Source organism: Microtus ochrogaster, linkage group LG9 (assembly GCF_000317375.1).
Source record: "Microtus ochrogaster isolate Prairie Vole_2 linkage group LG9, MicOch1.0, whole genome shotgun sequence".
Taxonomy (NCBI): Eukaryota; Metazoa; Chordata; class Mammalia; order Rodentia; family Cricetidae; genus Microtus; species Microtus ochrogaster.
Genome location: NC_022034.1, coordinates 29,844,358 through 29,853,345, shown reverse-complemented (window position 1 = coordinate 29,853,345; position 8,988 = coordinate 29,844,358).

Sequence of the window (8,988 nt, the reverse complement as noted above, 5' to 3'; positions counted from 1 at the left end):
TGCATTTGATTTATTTCCCAAGGTAGTAGTCACAGCTAAGAGTCACATGCCCTTCCAAGTCAGACTTGAGAACCGGATGCCCTCAAGGGACTTCCCAAGTATACTTGGCTGCCTGGTGGCAGATCTGAGACCACAACCAGCTCTCTTGACTTTAACATTCATGTCTGAGCTTTTTATAAATGCCACATTTCATACTTATTCTCTGCATAAGCAATCATTTGAATCAAATAGAATAGATAAAGTATCAATTCTTTTAGGAATGCAAATGTGTGAATGAAACCATCTAGAATGAGAATAGTTTTGGAAGGCTGGGTTTCATTTCCTTTAAGACCATAGAACAAAACAAACAATGCTGGTTGGACTGGACTCCTAATGAGGCTGTAGCATGAAACTGTGTGATCGGTCACAGTGCCAGTGTGACTGGACACCCAGTGGGGCTGCCACTTGAAGCAATGCTTTCATTCTGATTGCGCCTTTATTTTCTCAGCTTTTATTCATGTTCTGCCAGAACTTCTTCCTGCTGCTTTGCATGTGTGTCTTCCCCATCTTCCAACCATGTGTACACCACTTAGAGCCATGTAATCATGACTGTCTAACATACAACTAGTACCTGTGTGTAGCTGATCAGCATTACCTCACAGGCACACAAGCACACACACACACACACACACACACACACACACACACACACCACATTTCCTCCCTGTTCATAATCTGAATTTCTATTTGTAGATGTGCAGTGTCTTCCATGCAGACACCAAGCAGCTATTGAACCCAGCACAGCCCATCTCCTCTACTGGGGAAGAGCTTGGAGAGCATTTACTGCTCATGGTGGTCATCAGGGTCACTTTTGCTTAGAATTGTGTCTTAATTTACCTTCTATTGCTGTGATAAAATACTTACCAAACAACCTATGGAGCAAAACTGTTATCGTATAACTTTCAGGTCACACTTTATCATTGAGGGAAGACAGGTCAGGAATTTGAGCAGGAACCTGGAGGCCGGAACTAAAGCAGAGACCATGGAGGAGTGTTACTTATTGGCTTCCTCCCATGGTTTGCTCAGCTTGCTTTTGAATAGAACCCAGAACCACCAGCCCAGAGATGGCACTGCCTACCGTGGGATGGGCCCTGATGCATCAACCGTTGTTCAAGAAGATGCCCAAAGTCTTGCCCACATGCCAGTCTGATAAAGGCAATTTCTAAGCTGAGGTTCCCTCTTCCCATGAGTTTAACCTCTGACACAAAGCAAGATTTAACAACACACTCAATGATGTTCCAGAGGACAATGAAGCAGCCTCTGTGTTGGATATTAAATCCAGGATCTCTTGCATGGCAGGAATGCCTTTCACTACCCAGTTATATCTTAAGCCCAGACATCTTGTTCTGTGAAAATACTCATTTTTAAATTTTTATTGTTTGAAAATCCATATATCTATATAATAAGCTTTGATTACATCACCTCACACTCCCTCCCTTCTCCTCTCGTATCCTTTACCACATTTCCTTCCCAAGTTTCTGGGGTTCTTCTCCACACCACTTTGCCCACTGTGTGTCCATGGGTGTAGAGTCATCTACTGGAGAATGGGTAGCCCCTAATGGTTGAAGAGAAGTATCATAGTTCCCCCTCCCCCAGCAGCCATTGCCAGTAGTTCCACAGCAAGGGTGGGACTTTGTGAGTCTCTCTGTCACCCATTCTGGGGTTTCAGCTAGCTTAATGTTGTGTAGGTCTTGTGTATGACGTCATAGCCACTGTGAGTTCATGGATGCAACTGCCCTCTTGTATCTGGAAAGCATTGTCTTGTGACAGCACTCTACTACCTGTGGGCTTTACAGCCTCCCCTACCCCTCTTCCATGTTGATCCCTGAGCCTTTGAGATAGATGTCCCATTTAGGGCTGAACATTCTTCAGTGAGGCCACCTTTTACAGATATTTTATTTCATACCCATACATGCACACAGTATATTTGGATTAGATCTACTTCCCATTCTCTCCCCTCCAATTCATTCCCTATCCCCCTACCACTTTTCCCTCCCAACTTCATTTGCTTTCTCTCCCCTAAACGCCCAGAGTCCATGTAGCACGGCCTGTATATGCATGAGTCTGGCCTGTCTACAGGAGCATGGGTAGGGCCTGCATCCTTGAAGAAAACCAACTCTCCTGTCCTCAGGAACTATCAAATGCCAGTAGCTTCTCAGAGAGGAGCGTGACTCCATGAACCCCTCCCTGATCCCTGCTGGTATAGAGCAGGCTTGGTCTTGTCCAAGTCTTGTGACTGTTGTCACAGCTGCAGTGTCTGCAACTGTTTTAATGTAGACATCTATTCCCCTGGCTTTTTACCATCTTTTCAACCCCTTTTTTGAGAGTTCTACATTTGGGTAGCCAAGCAACAGGAAGAGAGAGAAACTGGGTCTGGCTTGGGTTTTTGAAACCTCATAACTCACCCCCAACTACACATTTCCTCCAACAAGGCCACGCCTACTCCTAATTCTTCTCAAATAGTGCTGTTCCCTAATGACTAAACATTCAAATATATGGACCTATGGGGTACCGTTCTTATTCAAACCACCACAGTATTCCTGAATGAACCTTGGGAGGAAGAGGTGTGATATAGATGCCCCATTTAAAGATGAGCACTTGTCTTAGATAGGGTTTCTATCACTGTGAAGAGACACCATGACCATGACAACTCTTATAAAGGAAAGCATTTGATTGACTTACAGTTCAGAGGTTTAGTCCATTATTATCATGGCAGGAAGCATGGCAGCATGCAGGCAGACATGGTACTGGAGGGAGAGGTAGCTGAGAGTTCTACATCTAGATCTGCAGGCAGCAAGAAGAGAAAGACCTGGTCCTGGCTTGAGAAATATCAAAGTCCACCCCAGTGACATACTGTCCCCAAGACGCCCGAAGCTCTTAATAGTGCCATTCCCTTTGGGGCCATTTTTATTCAAACCACCACAGCGCCCCATGCTCAATAATTCCCAGCATCATTTCTGTTTGTTTGTGATGGAGAAGGGTCATCTGTCTATGTGTTATTTTCATTGGTTTATAAAGAGACTGCCTTGGCCTTTTGATAGGACAGAATTTAGATAGGTGGAGTAGACAGAACAGAATGCTGGGAAGAAGGGAAGTGAACCAGACACCATGGAGCCAGCCTCCAGGTCAAACATGCTGAATCTTCCGAGTAAGCCACCACTTCGTGGTGCTACACAGATTATTAGAAATGGGTTAATCAAGATGTGAGAATTAGTCAGTAAGAGGATAGAGCTAATGGGCCAAGCAGTGTTTGAAAGAATACAGTTTGTGTGTTGTTATTTCCAGGGCTAAGCTAACCGTGCAGGACCGGACGCCATGCGGGACTGGGCGGGACAAAAAGCAGGCCGGCTCGCCTCATCACTACAGTTTGTTTTTTGTAAAACAGGGTTTCTCTGTATAGCTTTGGAGCCAGTCCTAGAACTCTCTCTCTGTAGACCACGCTGGCCTTGAACTCACAGAGATCTGCCTGCCTCTGTCTCCCGAGTGTTGGTAGTAAAGGCATGCGCCACCGCCGCCGCCCCACCCCAGCATCATTTTTAAAAGAGGCAAAATGACCAGTGAGCAAAGATGTTTGCTGCCAGGCCTGCTACCTGAGTTTAGTCGTCAGGACCCATGAGAACAAATGCAGAGATAAATGCAGTAACACTATGAAAGAGGAAACATCCAAGTGCAAATGCAAGCAGAAGCGAGGGAGGAAACAAGTAACTAGTCACTGCGGTCTTGTAATCTGCCTTAGATGCACAGGAAAGATGGAAGAGGCTCTGTTCCCCAGGTAACCATCCCTGAGCTCTCCATCCTCATAGTCATTCATGGCACCCCTGTGCTTCTAGGACCTGCCATGCACAAAGCAGTAGATTTGATCCCCAGTACTATGCACAAATCGGTGTTGTGGAACACACCTATAGTCCTAGCACTTGAAGGAAGAGGCAGATGAATCAGAAGGTCAGGCAAGCCTAGGCTACATGAAACCCAAAATGGGGAAAGGGTTGGGGGCTTCAATTCCACACTAGATTATTATTTCTGGTATCGATAATCAGTGTGCCAAGAAATCTACCATCAGACCTTGGGGGTGACACTTTTTACCATGGATCAGGTTAAAAGTTTCTTTCTCAAGCCAGTTTTTTTTTTTTTCTGTACTTTGCTGGCAGTTAGAGTAAGTGCTGTTTTTTTGATGGTGCAAGATGGTGCACACCTATAGTCCCATCACTCAATGAAATGAGAGGATCTCAAATTCAAGGCTGTCCCAGGCGATAGAGAGATATCCTACCTGAAAAAAAAAAATAGGCAGTCATAACATCTTGTAAAACTCTGGAGTTGTACTACATGGGTAGCTAGCTGAAAGAGTCCATCAGCATACTACGGTGCCTTTAAGAGAAAAATGGAGTCTCTGGAGAGATGGCTTAGCAGTTAAGAGCACACGGTGCCCTTACAGAGGTCGTGGGTTCAATTCTTAGGCCCCACCTTGTGGTTCATACTCTGTGACCCCAGCTCAAGGGTATGCAGTGCTTTCTGACCTCTGTGGGCACCAAGCACACACATAATGCACAGGCATAAAATGTAGGCAAAACACTCAAACATAAAATAAATCATATTAGATAAATAAATTTTTAATGAGTAAATTTTTCAAATAAACATGTAATTCCTTATTTTATGGTAGCTAGAGATACTTAGTACTTTTCAAGTTAGGAAGGAAGGAAGGAAGGAAGGAAGGAAGGAAGGAAGGAAGGAAGGAAGGAAGGAAGGAAGGCCGACAATGCCTAGGCAGAGAATGCAACAGTGGCAGTGTCTTCTCCCTGTCCAATGGTGAGGCTGGTTTGTTTGATCTCACCTCTGTCTCCTCAGCACAGTGCTAAATTTCACTCCAAATTAAATTTTCTTTCCCAACACTTCCTGCATAATTTTCACGCATGGCTTTTCCCTTTCTTTAAGCACTGGGGATCAGACCCCGCCGGGGCCTTGCGCGTGCTGGGCTTACTCGTGTGACGAGTCCATGCTTGTTAAGGATGACTTCCTGTGAGAGCTGTGTTGGACGGCTAGCGATTAGATGCTGCTTCACACTCCACACGCTTGTTGGATCCTTGCCGTGTCTTTCCTCTTTGGGACACGTCATTGCCCATTTTAAGATTAGTGTGTCTGGCTTCTTGATTTGTGGAAGCTCAGAGGTAGAATTAAAATGTATAGCTATGATTTGGCCTTAGTCTCAGGACACTGACTATAGTATATTATTACTTCAGATGGTGAGTGAAACTTTCTTTTCTTTTTGGTTTTTCTTAACAGGGTTTCTCTGTGTAGCCCTGGCTGTCCTCACTTTGTAGACCAAGCTGGCCTCGAACTCACAGAGATCCACCTGCCTCTGCCTCCAAGAGCTGGGATTAAAGGTGTGTGCCATCCCTGCCCGGCTGAAACTTCTTTTCTTTTATAAAATTCATTTTTTTCCAATTTAAATGTTTTATTGAGCAGAGTAGTATCCAAAATTAATGTATTATTTTGAGAATATAGAAACCAGGTGCTGGGGATGGCTCAGTGGTCAAGAACAATGTCTGCTCTTCTAAAGGGCCTGGACTCGATTCTCAGAACCACACAGCATCTTTTAACCATCTGTAACTACAATTACAGGGATGCATTGCCCTCTTTTGGCTTCAGAGGGCACTAGACAGGCACGTAGTGCATAGACATGCATATAGGTAAAACACCCATACACCTAAAAAACCAAAAACCCCAAATATACTGTTTCAAATTTCAAGGCAACCAGTAAAACAATCTCTGCAAATAAAATTTTTGAGCCATTCATGGTGACACCTGCCAAGGCAGAGGCAAACAGAGGTAGGCAGGGGCAGGCAGGGGCAGGCAGGGGCAGGCAGGGGCAGGCAGGGGCAGGCAGGGGCAGGCAGTTCTCTGTAAATTCAAGATCAGCCTGGTCTACATAGTGAGTTCCAGGACACATCCAGAGTTAATAGTGAGAACCTAACACACACACACATGCAATGATTAATTATCTGTCTCATCTTCTGATTCCAAATTTCTATAAATATAAACATTTTAAATTACATTTTGTACTTTGTACGTGTATCTTAGTCTAGTTGACTCTAATGAATAGTAGGTGTCTATTATATTATGGTATTTTGACTTTTTTATATTTACATTATCTATCTATATCTATCTATTTATTTATTTTGTGTCAAGTAAGCCAGAAGACATCGGGTCCCCTGAAACTGGACTCACAGGTAGTTGGGGGCTGCCTGATGTGGGGTGCTGGGAATGGGACCCATTCAAGAACAGTAAGTGCTGTTAACCACTGCACCTTTCTACAGCCCCAATATTTTGACTTCTAAAACTATTATTTTTGGCTGGCAGTAGTGGTACATGCATTTAGCCCAGCACTCAGGAGGCAGAGGCAGGTGGATCTCTGTGAGTTCCAGGACAGCCTGGTCTACAGAGCAAGTTCCAGGACAGGCTCCAAATCTACACAGAGAAACCCTGTTTCAAAAACAAAAACAAAACATTAAAATTATATAGAAAGCTATTTTTTTTTAAAGCACAGCTATTTTATGTGTGTACATACAAGTTTTTTCTGCATGTACTTGTGTGTAGCATGCAGGTGCCCGAGGGGCCAGAGGAAGATATTCCCTAGAACTGGAGTTAAAAATGGCTGTGAGTCACAAATGGGTCTTCTGCAAGGGCAGCCAGAGCTCTTTACTGCTGAGCCTCTCTCCCACTCCCTAAAGTCTTCCTTCTTAGTGTTCTGAATGTAATTCAGGTATTCACCTTTTGCAGAGGATGTACTTCCGAGTAACCCTTTACGAGAATTTTTTTTCCCAAGCCATACCTAATTTTTCCTCCTTGCAGTGAGCGAAACAGCCATGTCACAAGGGTGCTCTGCTTGATGCTCATTGGCAGTGGTCTCTAGGTCTAAGTACGTGGTTTAATTAATTGTGTTCGTAAAGCCTGCTATTGTTGGAGGACAAATTGCACTAAGATGAATCATTCGCAAAATGGGTGACATAACCAAAGAACAAACACAGCACTGCTTGAATGTGCCGGGCTTTGAGACCTCCTAACAAAACGAAAACTGTTGAAGAAGTTACCATAGGTTCTTTTTGATTTTTTTTTTTTTTTTGAGACCAGGTCTGGTGTAGTCTAGGCTGCCCTCAAACTTACTCTGTATCTAAAGATGACTGAGGCCTTCCAGTCCTCCTGCTGGGGTTCCAGGTCTGAGTCACCATGTTGGGGATCCAACCCTGGTTCTTTTCTACAAGCTAGGCAAGTGTTCCAACAGCAGAGCTACTGCCACAGACCCAGAGCTTAGTATTGATTCTTGGTGTTTTCCAAATTACATTATGTTGTGTAAAATAATGGCATGATAAAATAAATCTGATCTCCTCTCTTCCCCTGCTTTTATTCTGTCCCTCTCTCATTTTCTAGTTGTTCTGTAATGTACACAGAAACATATAAAATTAAGTGGACAGCTCAATGGGTACATATCTATATATAATCATGGCTCAGATTAAACTGTAGAGCATGACCATCGCCCAGAAGCTCTTTAACTCCCTGATCTATTCATCATAGATTAATTTTCTTCTTTGATTTTCATCTAGTTGGAATCATATAGTATGTGTCTGACTTCATGTTCAATATTATTTCTGTGAGAGTCGTCTGTATTTTGTATTGCAGTGATGATTGCTGTGAACTCTTCCATTGCATGACTGTGTTCCAATTTATTCTGTACATTCAGTCACTGGATCACTCCTGCAAATATGAGTTGTGTCTAGTTTTCACAATTTTCAATTAGAGGTTTTTGTTGTTGTTGTTGTTGTTGTTGTTGTTGTTGTTGTTGTTGTTGTTTTTACTGCTGTTTGTTTTTTGAGACAGGGTCTCTCTATGAAGTCCTGGCTGTCCTGAAACTCGCTATGTAGACCAGACTGGCCTCAAACTCAGAGATTCTCCTGCCTCTGCATCAAGAGTGCAGGGATTAAAAGCGTGTGCCTCCACACTGGGCTGAAAAATGATCGTTTTATATGTATATTTTTTAGGTAAGGTCTACGTAGCTCAGGCTGTCCTGGAACTTGATGAACAGCCCAAGTTAGCCTTGAACTCACTACTGATCCTTTTCCAACCTTCCACAAGCCTTAGGTATACTTGGTGAAGGCTCTTGATCCTAAATTTTCTGAAGATGGTTTGTTAACAAGTGGCTTTAACATTGTTTGTACTAATTTGTTCTCTTTACTTTTCAACTTCCAAAATGTTCTGAAGGCACATACTTCTTCCTTACATGTGCAATGGTTTCTTCCTTACATGTGCAGTGGTGTCGTATGTTCATGGATGTCCTGCGAACATCAAATGTTTATTTAATATCTATGTTTCTGGTTTTCTTCTCTGAAAACCACTGAACTAAGCCTCCAACTCATATTTTACCTCTGTCATGTTCCTTTCTACTTAGTCCAGAGAACTGAGAACTTAGTAGAGTTTCTTCATCTTCTTTTTCCTTTAGTATCCCTCAGCTTCCTTTAGGTTTTTCTAGGTTATTGTAAAGCTATCATCAAGTCTGTGTTTTAGAGGTTGGATTCTAGAAAGATCAGCACTTCTTGTTTGTCCTTTCTACTATATTTATTCATATCTAGCAGAAGAGAAATGCTGTAAATCTGGAGAGATTGCTCAGTGGTTAAGAGCACCTGCTGCTCTTGTAGAGGACCCGAGTTCAGGCCCATTAACTCCCAGGTTTGGTTCCTAGTACCCATATCAGGAGTTCATAACCACCTGTAACTCCAGTTCCAAAGAATCTGACCCCTATTCTGTCTTCTTCCGCACACACGCACACACACACACACACACTTTTTAAATAAAGATATTTTTAAGTTGTTTTCAAAAATCTAAGTTTTTTTTTAAGTAAAAGAGACTCTGAACAAATAAGTTAAACTTGTTTCATAACAATGCATTAAAGTGGCCTATATA